General features: G+C 37.4%; 1 protein-coding gene across 1 annotated transcript in view; it reads right to left on the bottom strand.

Moving 5' to 3' along the window:
- The window catches only part of PSMD14 (proteasome 26S subunit, non-ATPase 14), a 103,144-nt gene that overhangs the window by 61,621 nt on the left and 20,446 nt on the right, over window positions 1-21,077 (bottom strand). The gene's annotated exons all lie outside the window — the stretch shown is intronic.

Genomic DNA, 21,077 nt, shown 5'->3' with positions numbered 1-21,077 from the left:
TACAGCATTTAAAAATAGCCCAGAACCATTTAGTCACATAGGGTTTTTATTTACATTTCTATTTAAGAATGCAAGGACTATCTCATGATGATAACTTAATCACCTTAACCTTGGGATAGAAGTATATTAATTTTTTTTATTTCCACAATGTCCATACAAGAATCCCCATTATGAAAATGTTTTGAAACATATATGAGTTAAACACCTTTCTAATTAAGTTTCATTATTCTGATAAGGTGCACAGTCACAGCATATCCTGATGACTGGTTGCCAAAAAGCCAAAATTCCTTTTATGGCATGATCTCAGAGGTTTCCAGATGGCACATTAATTCTTAAAAAAAAAAAAAAAAAAAAAAGACAAAAAGAGGGAAAGAATAGAAATGTTAAAATAATGATGCACTGCTTTTGAAATGCCATATTTACAATACTAATATTCCCATACATAAGCACTATAGACATTTAAAACTCAATTATATATTCTAAATATTACAATTAAAAAATTAACACACATCTTTCATCTTTGAGTAATCTTGAAAATATTTTTAATAAAAAATTTTTTTAATAAAAACATTATCAGAGTAAAAACATCAGAAAATGTATGCCTAAAACTATGCCTTGTGATAAAATCAATAAAAAATTACCAGCATTGAGACATAATTTCTTCCACTGTTATAATATAGATGGGCTTTCAAGTAACTGTAACCAACAATATGCATATTAAAAATTTGATCAGTAAGGGCTTCGATAATAATGGGCAATATAATGGTTTAAGGATGTCAAAAAATGGGAATTATACGTGCTATACTCCTTCCCTCCTTCTTTCACTCATCTCCTTCTTTTAAGTCCTCTGATATTTTTGACAAACTCAGTTCCTGCCTCTCTGAAAAGTGACTTTTTTCTCCCTAGGCCTAACTGAGCTCCTCCATACAGCAAACCTAAGAGGCTACCCTGGAGCCAATATTTTGAGAATATAAAAATTTCATGGGGAAGAGGCAGTGGGGTGAAGCAAAGTAATAGTGGGGGAGAACGGTAGGTGACACCATTACTTACTTATAAAGACATGTGATCAAAGTAACACAGAGGCTGGTGGCCTAGTGAGCTAAGCCCAACTGTGACATTTCTCTCTCTTTAAGACCATCCTTGATATTTACTTTGAAACAATTTTCACCTACTTAAAAATGTGTGTTTGTGTGTGTGTAAAATATGCCATAAGCACCAACCACTTTAGACATTTACAAAACCTGTCTTATGAGAACAGGGACTGACATCTCGCACTTTGGGTGACTTTCATTCTGCCCCACAGCTATGAGGAAGGAGCAAGTACAATGCTTAACTACCACTGTTATAAAGAAACAACATTCACAGAGGATCAACTAGTCAGATTTCAAAATATAAGAATACTATAAATGTTTAGTAGTGGCTAAAACGTGCTAACCATTTTTTTTTTTTTTTTTTGCATTTTAGGGCCGCACTAGCAGCATATGGAAGTTACCAGGCTAGGGGTTGAATCGGAGCTACAGCTGCTGGCCTACACCACAGCCACAGCAACATGGGATCCGAGCCCCATCTGCGATCTACACCACAGCTCACATCAATGCTGGATCCTTAACCTACTGAGCAGGGACTGAACCACCATCTTCATGGATTCTAGTCGGATTCATTTCTGCTGTGTCACAACGGGAAATCCAAAAACTCCCTAACTTTTATAGTTGGAAACAGAGTCCTAGAATCAAGCAGAATCTTGAAAGTTATACAACAGAACCTTAAGGTATCAGAACTGTTCTACAATAAACGCTACAACTGGCTTTGACTTTTAAGTTTCTATAGGACCTCCCTTTTTCCTTTTACACTGTACTATTTGTTTATTTAATTTACAAAATATGTAAAGTATAGTCAGTCACAAATGAACTGGTTATTTTGGGAAGCATTCATAATTCATTAAGCTCATCTTCTAAATTACAGTATGCAATGTCATATATGAAATGTTACACACACACACACATACATGGAATGCATGTTTTTATTAACTCAGTAATCACAGACTTCAAGAGGCCACTTGCCAGGTACTAGCTATACAAAGGTTCACAGGCCCCTGACCTTAAAATGTTTACAAACTAGAAGGGAGACAAGAAAAACCATAAAAACACCACAAAATCATGTACAGGAGGCACAGAAGTCAGAGTAATGTATTTGATATAATTGTCCCTTATGCTAAGAATTGAAAAATATGTAGAACTTTTCAAGGCAGAGAGAGAGAGGACAGTAGCAAAGAAAGGCATCCCAGGAAAAGAAAATGACACATTTAAAGGCACAAGAGACATGAAGTAGCAATCATCCTGTATGTTCGAAGCTTTTTAAAAAATAGTGTGCTAACTGAAGCATGGATTCTTTTTTTTTTCTTTTTTTTTTTTTGCCTTTTCTAGGGCCTCTCCTGTGGCATATGGAGGTTCTCAGGCTAGGGGGTCTAATCGGAGCTGTAGCCACTGGCCTAAAGCAGAGCCATGGCAATGCCAGATCCGAGCCACATCTGCAACCTACACCACAGCTCATGGCAATGCCGGATCCTTAACCCACTGAGCAAGGCCAGCCAGGGATCAAACCAAAACCTCATGGTGTCTAGTCGGATTCATTAACTGCTGAGCCACGAAGGGAACTCCTGAAGCATGGATTCTTAAGAAGCCAAACAGAAGTTAATACTGCTTCCATTTCAATGGTTATTTCAGTGGGTACTTGAGTATATTCTCAGCACTTCAGAATATAAATCAAACAGTGTGGAGTTCTCTGACATGCTTAATTAAAATAAATACACAGTTCTAGGACAACAGACAAGATACTTTCCATGCAAAATGCTCTCTTATATGTAGTTCCTCTTTGGTTTATAGAATTTGTACAAATATTACATCTGACTCAGTCTTGAGACCAAGAGCTATTTCTCTTTAATAAGCAGCTGTCAGAATAAAATATTTTTTCAACAAATATTATATCTGACATCTAAGCAATGGGTACCACTGGAAGAGAAGACAGAGTTCAAGGCTGGGATTAGCTGGATCACAGATCAGAGGTGCTGAAGGTTAAATGGATGCTACTGTGATCAGCTGTTAGAGCCACTAAGCAGCCATAAAAGCCAGGCCCTGAAGGTATTAACACAGAATACTAATAACCTTGCCTGTTTGGGTGTATCTTGCTTTGTATTTTTCAAGTATGTTACTTATCTCGCCTGTGAAAGAAGAATAAAGCCAAGGAACAAAATATAAGAAAAAGCACCATATAGAGGAGAGGGAATCCAAAAAAACAAAAACAAAAACAAAAACATGCAGGCATGGCTAGGAGAGAAAAAGAAAAAAAAGGACCTGGGAAAGCTCTGTGTGCTACACACTACGACATGTACTAGGTATATGAAAAACCAATTACGTGGGTGCTCGTCCTCAAAGTGTATGTAGGAGACAGATAATTATACAGATAAACATAAAAATGAATATATAACTGTAATGCAGCTTTGGTACCAAAAAAAGAGAATAAGCCTTGAGAATATAATAAAAACAAAGACTTACTTCCAAAGAGCTCCGCCCTCCCCTGCCCCCCCAAGCAAACAAGCAATGAACATGGAAGCCAGTGGTTCTTAACCTTGTTTATTCCTGAAAATCATCTGGCAAGCTTAAAAAATTCTGATGCCTAGGCCCACCCTCTGAGATTCTGATTTAAATTGCTCTGGGATGAGTGATTCTAAAGTACAGCCAAGGTTGAGACCACTGATGTAAACTCAGAAAGTGAAGATTTCATTATTGCAAGGTTAATGAAATGACTACAGTGAGTTTGCCCAGCTACCTGGCTAGGAATTTTAGAAGTCTAGAGCCAATTGCCAAACATATCACATTCAATATTACCATGGGCTTTTATTATAATTTCAACCTAGGTGAAACAGAGGTTTTACAGTGTTATAGAAATATGAAATAAAGAGAGATTAGTCAGGTTTGGAGATATCATGTGTACTGATATCCACCAAATATTTAAAGCCCTTCTTTCTGGCACATAAAAAAGACTGCATTTTCTTGATTTCTTGAATTTAGATGTGAACATGTGACTTGCTTTAGTCCATGAAATATAAGGAGAGGTGATTTCCAGCCAAAAGCTTTTTACAAGCCAGTGCTCAACGATGATGTTCTGTCAGCTTACCCAGAGTAAGGATGACACCACAGAAGAGTACCCAGCTGATCCAGCATAAGCAAAAAAGAAAGCTTTGGTTTTTAAGCCATTGAGGTTTCAGGGTTGTTGCAAAAGCGAAACACAGTCTTCTTGACTGACACACCACAGAAAACTTCTGGGGGAAGGGGAGTGATTAAGCAGTGTGCAAGGAGAGTAAGTAGTAATTCATCAGCAAAACAATGGAGGCAAATGGCATTCATTTAGCAAGAACTCCCTGAACAAAGTCATGAATGAATAAGCAGAATACTCTGGGACCCTTGAGGAATTACAAAATAGTATATAATATGGCTAGTTTAGGATATGAGATGGTTGGAGTAGGAAATGAAGCTAGAAAGAGGCAAACCATGAAAAACAAAATATCTAGACAGGAGACCAACTCATCGAAGGGCCTGTGACCCCTGTGATCCAAAAGGACCATTTCATGACTGGTTCACATACTGGTCCTCAATCTTCTTTCTGTCCTAGTATACCTAAGTGATAAGACCCACTCTCACCAATAATAATAGTAAACCACTCCAGATACCTTTGTAGAAAGCTGCCAGTTCATGCTGATTGTGTTCTTTTAGGAGATGGTACTCTGTTCACTATTCCCTCAAGAATCACTACACTCTGGCCTCAGGACTATAATTTGTATTCTACAGTGAAGATGATTGAAGCCTTATGAAGGATGATTAAACAAATGAATAAAAAAAATCAGTTCCAAATATTAAAAAGAACTCTGGCATTTGTGGTGGCAGGAAGATTTACTATGAGACACTGGTGACAACGGGGGTACAGATAAAGATTATGGTGAAGGCCTGAATTAAGCAGAGGAAATGACAGGAAAGAAGAAATAAATCTGAGAAACTTTCAGGAAACAGACTCTACAGTATAATACTTGGGTACTAATAATTGCAGGAAATGGAGAAGAATAAAATGGTTGCATGTTTTGCCTGGTGCAGCTGGGCAAATGTCATTATCATTAATCGAGATAGGAAATAACTTCAGACCATATTCCAAATCTCCAGAATCTGACTGCATCTTACTTTAACCCACATTATAGCATTCTGGTAATAATTATAAACATTACATGGTCAAGAAATCCATTTCTAACTTTAACTTACTTTATTTTTAACTCTTAGTGGAAATGGTCTGAGATTCCTTTCCTTCCTATTACCTTGTTTAATCAAGACCTGACATTACAAAGTTCAGATTTAAGCCAATACAGCTGTAATAACATTATATCTAGTCTGTTTAAATGGAGGATTACACCCTGTCCTAAGAGTAACAATGGAAGACTACCAAAAACCATTACAGTAATCAGTTATTCACCAAAAATTAAATATACCAACATCTAATCTCAGTAGGACTAGATTTCTTCCTTCTCAATATAAACCACTGAAGTTCTTCATCCCCAAGTAGGGTTGCAAGATGAAAATAAATGATACTCAGTTAAATTTGAATTTCAGATAAATGAGTATTTTTTTAACATGTATATCCCATGCAATTCTGGGGACAAACTTATATTTTTAAAATATTCATTGTTTATCTGAAATTCAAATTTAACTGGGCATCTAGTGTTTTTATTTGCTAAATATGGCAACGCTATTCCCAAATAACAAGTACCTTCTATTCTAAGTCCATATTCTAAGTCTCGTTCTCGTTTTATTTGTTCTGCCTAGCTTAAGCTAGAGGCAATTTTATATTACTACACATACCAATAGCCTTTTCAAAACCTGTTACTTCTTTGTCTTCTTCTTCTTTTTTTTTTTTTTTTTTTGCTTTTTGGGGTTGCTCCTGTGGCATACGGAAGTTCCCAGGCTAGGGGTCAAATCAGAGCTACAGCTGCGGCCTACACTACAGCCACAGCAACTTGGAATCCAAGCCAAGGCTGCGACCTACAACCTACACCACAGCTCTTGGGAATGCCGGATCCCTGACCCACTGAGCAAAGCCAGGGATTGAACCCACATCCTCATGGATACTAGTCGGATTCATTTCTGCTGCACCACAACGGGAACTCCCTTGTCTTTATAAGTAATAATTTTAAGACTAATGTGCACTTGCCAAATGGTCACTTAGTTCCTTCGTATTAAAAAAAAGCACAAAGGAAATTTACATCTTAATGATATACAAATCATATTTTATTCTTGTTAGAAATCAGCATCTACTTTGAAATACCTTCTCTCTCTAAAAGCTAAAAAAAAAATCACTCATTACCTGCAAAATGTCTTTTACTTCAGGCTAAGAAAACAGTCATAGTTCAGAGCACGTTGTACCTATAGCCATGGTGGTCTCTGCCCCTAGTCTAGCAGACAGGGAACTGGCTGTGCATATCCTGAGCAGCGCTCTCCAGCTGCACTAGATTTTCTCTGCTACACATTATTCTCTTCATGATATGAAGTCCCCAGTAAGTAAAATACTATGTACGGGCTTGGCATTCACTTCTTTGTAATTTCATGGGGCATCTGGGTCAGAGCTCCGCATACTACTATTGCTTCCTGATGGAATATCTTAATAGAAAAGGACACTAACATAATTGAAAGGATCCCACACTAGAGAAAGATTATCCAATTCATACAAAAACAGATGTTCAATAAATAACTCTTCGATCTCTTTATAAATAAATGCAGTTTCAGCTTTTATTTTTGATCACTATCTCATGCACAAACATGCCAAGCAAGGCATTCTGATACCTCTGTGAGCCAAGCATACGTGAAAATGCCAAAGGCAATCCTATGCTCCTGTTGTCTCCATTAAGAATTTTAGATCCATTCTCCCAGAAGGATAAGCATATCCAAAAATAAGAATAAATGACGGAGTTCCCGTCGTGGCGCAGTGGTTTATGAATCTGACTAGGAACCATGAGGTTGCAGGTTCGGTCCCTGCCCTTGCTCAGTGGGTTAATGATCCAGCGTTGCCGTGAGGTGTAGTGTAAGTCGCAGACGCGTCTCGGATCCCGCGTTGCTGTGGCTCTGGCGTAGGCCGGGGGCTGCAGCTCCGATTCAACCCCTAGCCTGGGAACCTCCATATGCCGCAGGAGCGGCCCAAGAAATAGCAAAAAGACAAAAGAATAAATGAGAGGTTAGAGAAAAGGAAACTAATATGCTTGAGGCATATTCAGAAAGGGAATAAGAGATTGAGATAGTAAACCACTTAGGCAGCAGACTGGACACGAGGGTTATTATTTAGGGAAGTGATTTGTCTCAGGCCTAAGAGAAAGCTGCCTTCCTGGGTGTGAGAGAGGCCAATAAGGCAAGTATGTGAGCAACTAAGAAAAGAAAGCAAAGTAACATCTATTCACAGAGTCAAAATTAATTTTTCTAACCACTGTTAGTTTCTTTTAAACATTGAAACTTATTACAAAATATTTAAAAGACACTAAAAGAGCTAATAAATAATACAATACACTCACTAAACAGCTTATGAAATAAAACTTCACCAAACAACTGGGCTTTAGCTTCTATGTCATCCTCCCTGCCTGACTGCATCCTTCCTCTCCATACCCCCAGTTGTAGCTACTATTCCTATTTTGGTGGTATCATGCATTTCTTTATAGGTAATATATAACTTTATAGTACTTGCATGTTTTTAAATTATGTATAAAAACTTAGAATGTATTATTCCTACACTGGCTTTTTTCCTCCAGTACGTTAATGGATTAATCATGCTGACGTGACGATCATCGACTTTACAAAAGTCCACTGTGAAGCAAAGTTATGTACACATTCTCCTACTAATGGACGATTAGGTTGTTTTCATTTTTTTGATATTATAAACTAGAGATCAGCAAACTAGGGCCTGTGGGAGAGCCAGCTGACTGTTTTTGAAAATGAAGTTTTACTGGAACAGGGCCAGGCCCATTCATTCTGTATTATGTATGGCTGTTTTAACACTACAATGGCAGAGGGAAATTGAGTGATTGCAACAGAGGCCATTTGGTCCATGAGTCTAAAATATTTACCATCCAGCCCTTTAAAAAAGGAGTACCAATGCATTATAAACAATGCTGTTACAAATGTTGCTGTATCCATGTGGGAGACCTTCCCTAGGGAATATAATTAGGAAAAGATCTCCTAAGATGTAAGGTAAGAAAATCTTTATCATTACTAGATTTTACCAAAACGTACAAGGTGGTTGTTGTACACTACCACTAGTTTATATAGGTTTATAAACCATTTATATTTCTTCTTCTAATGTTCCCATCTTTCACCTATTTAAAAATGAATGTCTTTTTCTCACTGATTTGTAGAAGCTAAATATATATATTGATGACTAGTGCTTTGTCCATAATATGTCTGAGATATATCTTCCCCAATCTGGGGCTCACTACTTTGCTTTTTACATTTCTTCATGCCTTGGTTTTATTTGAAAAAAAAAAATGAGGATGTTAATAATCCAACTTCATAAAGTTTTTGAAAAGATTACATAAATTAATATATTTTAGGTTCTTCAAACAGTGCTTGGCACATGTAAATGCTCTGCAAATATTAACTATTTATTTTATAGCGGTTGTTTTATTTTTTATTTTATTTTATTTTTTTGTCTTTTCTGGAGCAGCTCCAGCGGCATATGGAGGGTCCCAGGTGAGGGGTCTAACCGGAGCTGTAGCTGCCGGCCTACACCAGAGCCACAGCAACACCAGATCCAAGCCAGGTCTGCGACCTACACCACAGCTCATGGCAATGTCAGATCCTTAACCCACTGAGCAAGGCCAGGGATCGAACCCGCAACCTCAGGGTTCCTAGTCAGATTCGTTAACCACTGAGCCATGATAGTAACTCCCACAATGGATTTTTTTAAAAGGAAAACAAAATTTAAAATTTCAATGTAAATTTATCAATCTGTTCCTCTAGTATTTGTGCTATCTACCTTGTTTAAGAAATCTTGCCCTTGGGGGTTCCCACTGTGGCACAATGGGATCAGTGGCATATTGGGAGAGCTGGGACACAGGTTCAATCCCTAGGCCAGCACAGTAGGTTAAGGATCTGGTGTTGCCACAGCTGTGGCTTAGATTGCAACTGCAGCTCAGATCTGATCTCTGGCCATGGAACTCCATAGCCAATGGTGCAGCAAAAAAAAAATAAAAGAAAAAAATCCTCCCTTGGAATTCCCCAGTGGCTCAGTGGGTTAAGGATTATGCACTGTCAGTGCTGTGGCTTGGGTTGTAGCTGTGGCACAGGTTCACTCCCTGGCCTGGGAAGTTTTGCACGTAGCAAGGGTGCCTCATCCCACCCCCCACCAAAGAAAGAAATCCTGCCCTACACATTCAATTTTATGTGTCCATAAAACAATACAGATCTCAACTATCTTGTCTATTTATTACCTCTGAATGCTAAGAAAGAATAGGATTTTCTATTAATTTGGCTTCAATTAACTTCCACTTCAGCATATTTTCTTGAAATCTAAGTACAATTTTAATACAGTTCTCTCTAAAGTTCCAGTAGAAAAGAAAATTCCATCTAGAATAGCTAGTACAACACAAATCCTATTAAAAAGGAAATAAAAGAGATATCTGCGGAGTTCCCATCCTGGTGCAGTGGTTAATGAATCCAACTAGGAACCATGAGGTTGCAGGTTCGATCCCTGGCCTTCCTCAGTGGGTTAAGGATCCGGCGTTTCTGTGAGCTGTTGTGTAGATCTCAGACTCGGCTCAGATCCCATGTTGCTGTGGTTCTGGCATAGGCCGGTGCCCACAGCTCCGATTGGACCCCTAGCCCGGGAACTTCCATATGCCGCGGGAGCAGCCCAAGAAATGGCAAAAAGACAAAAAAAAAAAGAGAGATATCTGCCTATGTCCAAGATGAGAATAACAGAGACTAAGTTTATATTCCCACCTGAAACTAAAAACAGATAAAACTATATAAAACCGCAGCTGGTAAGGCACTGTTGAACCAGTAATGTCTGAGAAGTGGGAAACAAAGAAATTGAACACTACTGCTTGCGTAGCTTATTGCCTTGAGACAGCTTCCATGCTGCAGGGCAGCAGGGAAAGAAACCAAGCAGTCTACTGAACTCTCTGAATTAAAAATATAAAAAGCGATTACTAGGAGACCAAAGTACAGAGTTATTGGGACAGAGTATCAGAGAGAAAATAGCTGCAAAGAGAGAAAACCCTTGGGACCTTCTGAGGATCCTCCTTTGAGTTTTCATCTGAGTACTAATCAGTACATGTGTATGAGCAAACTACCTGAGGCTGTAGAAAGGACTATACAAAAGGATTAGAGGGACGAGTACCTACCTCACACATAGCACTGGAAATAGTGCTTATTACCATCAGCCAAAATGAAAAACTTCAAAATGCACAAAGCATTGATTAGATAAAAGGGTCTTGCCTCAACAGTGGAAAATAATGAGCTCTTGACTAAGCATTGCTCCAGTCTCACCTAACAAATGTTAAAGCAAAATAAGAAAGAATCAAATGGGTTCCAAGTAATTTAACAAGCAATTTAACTGCATCCCATAACAAATATCATGAATATTTTATAAGAATAAATACAGCCAGGGGAGTTCCCAATGTGGCTCAGCAGGTTAAAAATCTGACTAATATCTATGAGGATTCAGGTTTAACAGTAATCAAAAGAAAGCTGGAGTTGGGGAGGGATGGACTGGGGTTTGGGGTTGGCAAATGCACACTACTGTATATTGAATAGATGGTGAACAGGGACCTATTGTATAGTACAGGGAAACCTACTCAATGTGCTGTGATAACCTATATGAGAATGGATATGTGTGTATGTATGGCTGAATCACTTTATTGCGCAGCAGAAATTAACAAAACAGTGTAAATCAACTATACTTCAATAAAATAAAATTTAAAAATATATACACACACAAAAGCTGGAATGCATATGTTAATATCAAACAATTTGAGAGCAAAGAATATTACAAGGGCTAAAGAAGGTCATTATAATGATAAAAGATCAATATGATCACCTCCAAAGATGCAGAAAAAGAATTTGATAAAATCCAATATCCATTCCTGACAAACACTCTGAACAAAGTAGAAATAGTAAGGAACTTCTGTAACCTGAGGAAGAATATCTGTTAAAAAACTTACAGCTAATATCATACTTAATGGTATAAGAATAAATGCTTTTCCCCCTACGATCAGGAACAAGACAGGAATGTCCACTTGAACCACCTCTACTCAACATTTTACTGACATATACAGTCAGTTCAGTAAGGCAAGAAATAAAAGGCACAGAGATTGGAAAGGAAAAAGTAAAACTGTCTTTTTTCAGACAACAAAAGCAATGAAATAAAAATACTGGTTATGATAGCATCAAAAATATGAAATACTTGGGCATAAATATGACAGGAAGTAAAAACTCTATACACTGAGCATTAAAACTGAGAAAAATTAAAGATCTAAAAAATGGAGATACACACTGTGTTCATGGGTTGAAAGACTCAATATGATTAAGATGTCAGTGTGTAAACCTGATACACCATCAGTCAAAACTCCAATACATTTTTATTTATTGAAATTTACACACTTAATTTTAAAATACATATGAACATACAAGAATGGCTAAAAATACTGTTAAAAAAAAACTGGAGGAGTTCTCTGTGGCACAGCAAGTTAAGGATCTGATGTTGTCACTGCAGCACCTTGGGTCGCTGCTGCGGTAGTTCAATCCCTGGCCTGCGAACTTGCACATGCCAAAGGCACAGACCAAAAAACAACATAACACAACCTGAGAAATTACACAACCTGATTTTCAACACATGTTATAGAGCTACCATATTCAAGACAGTGAAGTACTGGCTTCAAAAGATAAACAAATAGATAAAGGAATAGAATAGAGATTCCATAAACAGAGCCATACATACAGGGACGACTGTTTTCCAACAAAGGTACAAACGCAAAGAGAAAAAAATAATCAACAGGTAGTACTACAACAACTGGATATTCACATGCAAACAATGCTTTAAAAACTGAACATGATTAATACTTTTCATCATACAGAAAAAAATTTCAAAATAGATCACAAAACTAATGTAAAACTTTATAAAACTTCTATAAGTATCTTTGTGACCTTGGAGTGGCATTGAGTCTCTTATTTAGATATCACACCAAAGTGTAATTTGTAACAAAAAATCTTTATCAATTAGACTTCAAAATTTGAAAAACATTAACAAAGCAAAAAGAAATAAGCCATAGACAGGGAGACAATATCTGCAAATCACACATTTGATAAAGGATTTATATATAGAATATATAAAGAATACATGAAACTCATTAGTAAAACCACCTAGAAAAAACTGGGCAACAGACCTGAATAAGGACCTCACTGAAAAGATATATAAATGGTAAATAAGCACATCAAAAGATGCTCAAGATCATTGGTCATTAAAAAAATGCAAACTAAAACTATAATCAGATATTACCTATTAGAATGGCTAAAATTAAAAAGATTAACCATATCTGATAAGTACCAAGCATTAGCAAGGATGTTAGAAAGGAACTATAACTCTCACACTGCTGGTGGGAATGTAAAACAGTAAAAACTACTTAGGAAAAGTTTAGCAGGTTTTTTTTTTTTTTTTTGGTGTTTTGAGGGCCGCACCCATGGCATATGGAGGCTCCCAGGCTAGGGGTCTAATCAGAGCTGCAGCTGCCAGCCTATGCCACAGCCACAGCAACGCCAGATCCAAGCTGCATCTGCAACCTACGCCACAGCTCATGGCAATGCCAGATCCTTAACCCACTGAGCGAAGCCAGTGATCAAACCCACAACCTCATGGTTCCTAGTCGGATTCATTTCCTCTGTGCCACGATGGGAACTCCCAGTTTTTTAATAAATTAAACACACACCTACCATAAAATTCAGCCATTCCACTCCTAGGTACTTACCCAAGAGAAATGAAACATGTATACAATGTTCATAGCAGCAGTATTTGTAATAGTTCAAAGCCATAAAACACCAAAATATTTATGAACAGATGAGTGGATTGACAAAATGTGGTATATCCATCCAATGAAATACCATCCAGTAATAAACGAGAATGAGCTACTGATAAACAATTCAGAGAAGAAACTCAAAATACTTATGGTAATGAAAGCCAGGCAAAAAAGAATATGTACTATTTAATCCATTTATTTAACATTCTAGAAAATGAAAAGTAATGTATGGGGAAGAGTGAAAGGAGAAGGATCATGAAGCAGCATAAATAAATTTGGGAGTGAGGGGGTGGTCACCATCATGATTGTAGTGATGGTTTCACAAATGTATGCATACCTGTCAAAACTTAACCAAAATTATATACTTTAAATATGTATAGTTTATTGTATGCCAATCATATCTCAATAAAGCTATTAAAAACAAAACAAAAATAAAAGACTAATATTCCTATTTAAAGAAAGCTTTTTAATGCTCTTTTTTGTGAGCATTCTCAAATATAGTGACTACAAAATAAAACTCTTCTGTAAGCATAAAATTGAAAAAAGGTTTACAAACAGGGTAGGCAATATGATTTGTTACAGCAGCTCAGCAAATTCAGGCATCATGGTAAAAAAAAAAAACAGCATTGATTCAGATATGGTCAATTAAAACTTTTTACGAGCAGTTTCCCTATGTCTAAAAAAAAATCATCTGAATTCTACCTACAATGTAACTGCATTACGGCACCTGTGTTTACTTACACACGCGCGCACACACACATGCACACACACACACACACACTCACACTGTAGTTTCTAAACCTCATCTCATAATTTGTAGTTCCAAAGATGGTTCTAAAAGAAATTATGGCCTAAGAAGACAAATCTAGTTCAGGGATGCTTCATCAGGCCTTGACAAATCATCACACCATTATGTACTTGTAGACAAGCAAAATTTTAAAGTGCTTGTTGAGTGCTGTATGATTTGACAAAACATTTTTACATCTTCTCATTGTTTTTTACTGATCCTTAAAACAATGAAGCAGTCAGAGAGGTATAATCACATTTTTATTGAACATACAGCTAAGAACATATAGATAGAAAAATAGATAATTTTACAACTATAAATGTAATAAATTCATTGAGTAATAAAAAATAAAAAATAGATAATTTAAATAAATGTGCAATTTACTTGTCAAGAGTTAAACTGAGAACCAAATCTCCTGAACCACAGTCCAATCTCTTTGATACAATACATAATATCAATTCTTACAAGAATACTTTACTATTTACACACTAAAAAATATTTTTTTTATTTTTTATTTTTTTGTCTTTGTTGTTGTTGTTGCTATTTCTTGGGCCGCTCCCGCGGCATATGGAGGTTCCCAGGCTAGGGGTTGAATCGGAGCTGTAGCCACCGGCCTACGCCAGAGCCACAGCAACTCGGGATCCGAGCCGCGTCTGCACGCTACACCACAGCTCACGGCAACGCCGGATCGTTAACCCACTGAGCAAGGGCAGGGACCGAACCCGCAACCTCACGGTTCCTAGTCGGATTCGTTAACCACTGCGCCACGACGGGAACTCCTAAAAAATATTATTACTTACTGCTCAAAGTCACCTGCAGAGGCAGCTCTGAGACCATCACCATGAACAAAGAGTAACTATTTGCACTGGGTAATTCCTATAATGTCAGTACATGAGGAAGACGATAAAGGGAGTTCCCATTGTGACTCAGTGGTAACAATCCGACTAGTATCCATGAGGATGCAGGTTTGATCTCTGGCCCCGCTTAGTGGGTTAAGGACCTGGCATGCAGGCCTTAAAAAATACATACATACATAAATAAATTTAGATATAAAAAGGCCAATAATGGAGTGCCCTGGTGGCCTAGTGGGTTAAGCATTTGGCACAGTCACAGCTGTTGCTTGGGTTCAATCCCTGGCCTAGAAACTTATGCATGCTACAGGCACAGCCAAAAAAAAAAAAAAAAAGACTAATACTCTGTTTTTCCTTTAACTGAGTTTCACTCATAAACATGCTGTTTAGGTACAGATTATAAACAACAAACCAGCACATTTCCTTCACAGCATACACATTTCATGGAACATGCTTGAAATTGGTCCTTAATCTGTATACTCAGGAAAATTTTGGTTACTGTGTTTTTTAAAAAATAATTGTTCTTTAGATAACTCTGAGTAAGAAAACCACTCATACGGCAGTGCAAAGACCTTAATATTTATGAAAACTGAAGTTAAGGAAAACTGAAGTGAGCTTATTAATAGTTGCCACTGCACTAAGAATGTAAAAATCACCTGTAGTCAAGGAATTGCATTGCAAAAAAGTTTGCTTTTTCAATATAATTCTAAAGGCTTTATTTATAAGCAATATCATTGAAAATACTAAAGAAAAAAATTGTGACCAAATTCATAATATGCTTCCATAATCCATATAATTTTAGGGCCTATGGCTGCTTCTAAATAGTATCAGCATTTTCACTTTCCTGTTTTCCACCAATATTCCAATATACCATAAAACAGTCAAACACAAGCAATGTTGAGACAGTGATCTTGCTTAAATTTAACCAATGGCTAATGGGCAAGGCATCATGTAAGAGCTTGAAATGTACAATTTTGCCAGCTGATATACAAAAGTTCTAAATTAGCATATGAAAAGTAATCTACAGATGGCTATGTACAATTCAGGGAAGTCAAGTGATAAAAGGTGAGACTGTCTATACTTACAGACCTAAAATGGGCTTAAGCAAAGTGTTCTGAATGTTATGCCACAATTGTGAACATTAAACACCACCCTCTAGGTTGTTTTGGTCTCAGTATTAAAATAATAAGTAACGGTAAGGCTATTATCTACTATACCTAATTTGAGCTTCAAGCACCATTCTTGAGTCTTTTACATTAATTACTTCTAATAATCACATAATCCTGCAAAGTAAATATTACTGCACCTAGTGTATAAATGAAGAAGCTGAGGCTCAAAGTCAATGAATGTGTCCAAGATAAGCAAGCAGTGAAGCCTAAATTTAAAGTTGCCAAGGCTGCAGAAAATATCCTTTTGAAAATATTAAGAGAGGAAATAACCTAAGCATATTATTGACAGAGGACCTGTTAAATAAACCATGGTTCATCCATAAAATGGAAAAGCAAACAATCATTTAAAGAAAATGAGGCAGCTTTATATGTACAGCTATGTGATGGGACAATCTCCAGAATATACTATTAAGGACATAAACTGCACTAATACAATAGCCATTGGCCACAGGCAGCTACTTAAATTATTTAAAGTTCTTCAGTCCCACACTTCAAGGGCTCAGTAGCTGCTACCACAGTAGACAGCTAGATATAATACATTTCTACCCTCAAGGAATGTTCTATTGGATAGCACTGAGAGAAAACTGCTGTGGAAGAACAGAAAGATACTGGTAACAGTGGTTGTTTCTAGGAAAGCGAACAGAAACATCAGGGACACACTGAATATATGCACAGCTAGCCTCTGACCTCTGCAGCATGTCATATATTACCTATTTTAAAATAACTATTTGCCTATTTTTAAATACCTTGTTTGGTTCTCAAAAAAAACCTTCCTTGATTTATACTATTTAGAAGCATTAAAAGGCTCAGAGTTCTAAAGCATAACAGCTAGAGGTTAGAGGACAGAAATCACCTCTCTACAACCTCCTAAAAATACTCCTTATCACTACCCTAACTTCATTAAGCATTTGTCTATTCACACTCTTCTGGATACCATGAAAAAGATTAGAATTGCTACTGCTGAGGAGATAGAAAAAAACATTAGAAGAAAAATGCGAACAGAGTATGAAAAAGTAACCATGTCAAAAGGCATAGGGGAAAGTTCTATTCTTTTGGATAGGAAGGCACAGGTCACACTGTCAACATCTCTCATACCTCCATTTAATATTCTACAGAGGAGCACTTAAAAGCAACAGTTTTTCAGTTTTGCTTTGAAGTCACTTTTTTTCCCCAATGTCATATTTCTTCAAAAGAAATAGTACACTGAAAGAGTAAATTGATACATGCCTCAATTTCCTCACCTGTAAAACAGAAACCTGTTGTCTAATCAATGTCATTCACTATCTATTAGATATTTTTGCCTGGGTGAAGGAACAACAAACCTTTGAGAACAAAAAAGGCACAGTGGTCAGATCCTCCCAAATAACAAATAATAAAACATTTGAACTGACAACTTTTTTTTCTCATTGAGAAATAGTTGGTTAGTTCAGGGAGGCTAAAGGACCTGGGGACGATTTTAAGATATGAAAGTCTATCCTGTAAGAAAATGAGTAGGAACAAGATTCCAAACTACTTTCCTGCACACTCATTTTCTTCCTCTTCCATGGAGCTCACCGACTGCTTAGAACTAGTCTAGCTCCAGAGTGTGGCCTTTTATCATTGCCCCAAACATACTGCCTTCCACAGTGAGTTTAGGCAGGTCAGAGATCTGTGTCAGGGCAGAGAGACGACCAAGGTGGTATCCACAAAGTAACAAGGGCATGAATTTGTCCCCACATAGATCAGTGACCAAAAAGCCTGTCCAAATTTCATGAATCTGGCTTTATGGGGGAAGAAAAGCATAATATGGTCCTAAAAGACAGGAATGTCATTCAGAGACTCCAATAGCTAATCATACCCACAACCATTCAAGGAAGTCAACTTCCTAAAGAAAACATCCTATGAAATATAAGACCAAGCAAAGAAGATACAGCATAGTGAAGGACATATGACAATTATTTCCAGAAATCTATATTTCCAAGTTATTGTTAAACAAATCTTTAAATGTAATAATCACCAATATGCAACTCAAATCCTTAAAAAAAATACATAGGACAGATATTAAATTCACTTCATACAACTGCTATGTAGAAACCTCAACATTTACCTAGCCTTAGACTACTATACATTTATTTAAGGGAGTGAGACATTTGAAAACGAGTTTATACTAATGGGAAAGTGCAAAGAAACTTGTGAATTTGTGCCAGCTCCATGGCCCATGGGCAATGAGCACTGCCCGCCTGTGCCAGTCAGATCACTAACCAACATTACTGTGAAGGCCATAAAAGCTGTTAATACTCTGTTTTAATCTCAGCACAGGCCAGAGCAGCAGATTAAGCAGAACTTTACATCAGTGGCAGGTCTCCCAAGTTCTCTTGATGCCACAGAATTCATAAGTGGGATCAGTGTGTTCTAAAAAAACATGGTACTGCAAAAGGAAAAAAAGGTTCTACAGCATCAAGCAGTGTAATACTTGAAACCTCATCATCAAAGTGACAGTTTTCAAGTGCCATTTATGATGCCCTAGTCTGGAAACATCCCAGCTAACCCATCTGATCAACAATTTCACAGATGGAAGCACTTGATGGCTAATTGGCAAGACTATTATTCAAATAAAACAGCTCCCTGTACCTCTTCTTTCATTATTACAAGTCAAGGTATAACAAGACTGGTCATTCAAATTAGCTTAATAATAGAAGCCTCTCTTCCCAAAGTAAATTTTTTAATGAAACCACATATTTTGGCAATTAGTTTAATGCACTAATCAGTTTCTGAATAGCAAGGAAAATTTTTATAAACTAAAAGGAGTAAGAAATGTAAACCTTTAAAAAGTTGTACTATTTCTTTCTTCTGTATCAATATGTCAAGATATACATTATCATAAGGAATAAAATGAATATTTACTCATTCCTTAAATATATTTAAAACACTGACCAAGTATTACATGTCAGAATAAAGGAAAATCCTCTCAAACATTTTAGGTTTCCTAAAAAACTTTACAGTAAGTCTCTTCTCTTCACCTATATTTCTCCAATAAAAATCTCCAGACTATTGAAGGTTCTTTAACTTATGAAGCAAGTAGCCAGTGACAACATTATAGATATTATCTACCTGAGGACATGCTGTTGATGGAGAATAGGCTTTGGCATCAGAAAGACCTGTGTTCCAACTCTAACTCCACTTCTTGTTAGTTCTGTGACTGGACCCTATAATATGGAAATAATTATCCCTACCCATATAAGATTGTTGTGAGGATTAAACATGGAGATTAAAGACAAGAACATCTCAAATTAAAACATGAGAGCCCTCAGCCATCCATTTGGCTCTCATTCCTTTCTCCACCCCACTTTTATAAGTTCTAGGGGGAATCCTGATATAATTATCAAAATATGTGGGTTCTCTACACAGAACCAGATTTGCTCCAAACCATACATTTGCTCCAGATTCCCCTGAAACTTACATTCCCTATTTAGAGTACCTAGCTATCTCCCTATATTGGTACAATTTTCATAGCCCCCAAGGAAGAGCCTTATAAAAAGACTGAGCTATAAAATATTGTGAGATCACAGTCTATAAAATAGAAATTGGGGGAGTTCCCACTTGACACAGTGGAAACGAACTCGACTACCATCCATGAGGACACAGGCTCAATCCTTGGTCTCTCTCAGTGGGTTAAGGGTCCAGTATTGCCAGGAGCTGTGGTACAGGTCAAAGACATGGCTCAGATCCCGTGTTGCTGTGACTATGAGGTAGGCCAGCAGCTGTAGCTGTGATTCAACCCCTAGCCTGGGAACTTCCATATGCTACAGGTGCTGCCCTAAAAAGCAAAAGTAAACTAAAATAGAAATTGGGAAATATATATAGTAACCAGAACTGCAAGTGGAAAGGAAATAGTGGAACTAGCTGTAAACTAAAGTAAAATCAAGGAGTTCCTGCTAGGGTGCAACAGGATCAGAGGTGTGTCTACAGTGCTAGCATATGGGTACAATCCCTGGCCCAGCACAGTGGGATAAAGGATCTGGCGTTGTCTCAGCTGTGGTGTAGGTTGCAACTGCAACTTAGATCTGATCCCTGGCCCAGGAATCCTGGTCAAAAAATTTTCTAAAAACTAAAATCGGGAGTTCCCATTGTGGCTTAGCAGGTTAAGAACCCAACTAGTGTCCATGAGAACATGTTTTCAATACCTGGCCTTGCTCAGTGGGGTTAAGGATCTGGCATTGCCACAAGCTTTGCTGTAGGTCACAGATGGGACTCAAACGTGGTGTTGCCGTGGCTGTGATGTAAGCCAGCAACTGCAGCTCTGATTTGACCCCTAGGCTAGGAACTTCCCTATGCCATGGGCATGGGGAAAGTAAGAAAGGAGGGAAGAAAGGGAGGAAAAGGAGAGAAGGAGAGGGAAGGGAAGAGAAGGGGTGAAGGAAGGAAGGAAGGAAAGGGAGAAAGAAAAGAAGGAAGGGAGGGAGGAAAGGAAGAAGGGAGGAAGGTCAAAATTATCTCCTAATAGCACCAGAGCTACATAATAGTAACAAAAACATATTTTACTAGGTAATAAAGCAAGTAGTTTCCTATGAAGTAAAAGAACACTTTTGCAATAAAATAGAAAGGGAAACTTTTTCGAAACTAGCTTTTGCCATTCTATTATTTACTTTTGATAAACACTTTGCTTTCAATTACTCAGGCTCTTTTAACACTGGGTAATAAAGAATTAATAATTAACAGAGAGATACCATAAGCAGGTACGAATGTAATCAAGCAGAGAGGAAATGCACATATAATGAATAAGAGAAAAGTGTAACTATCACAGTTAGTACTTTACGCTTTTACTGTCCCTAAGCCCACCCATTGTGCCCAACACAGGCATTCAGTCTCCTGGAGAGAAGAGCCTGTGAAATCACTGGCAACACTTTGAAAAGCAGCAATGGGAGGCTGCCTGGGAGAAACCACTGCTCTGCTCTGGTGTCATGTTTCCAGGGCACTCAAACCAGATAACATCCAACAAAAACCACCTTGCATGTGTATTGTGGGTGAGAACACTGGCCATATCTGCCCAGATTTTAAGTGAGTATGATACCTAGAGAACTGTCCAAATGATAATAAGAACTGAAAAATTAAAAATTATGTTATACAAGTCGAAAAATAAGAAACCCAAAGATTAGTGTACCAAATAAGCAAGGTTACCAGTAAATCAAAACTGTAAAACA

Source organism: Phacochoerus africanus, chromosome 3 (genome assembly GCF_016906955.1).
Source record: "Phacochoerus africanus isolate WHEZ1 chromosome 3, ROS_Pafr_v1, whole genome shotgun sequence".
In the NCBI taxonomy this organism is placed as follows: Eukaryota; Metazoa; Chordata; class Mammalia; order Artiodactyla; family Suidae; genus Phacochoerus; species Phacochoerus africanus.
This window is presented reverse-complemented; position numbering and strand designations above follow the sequence as displayed.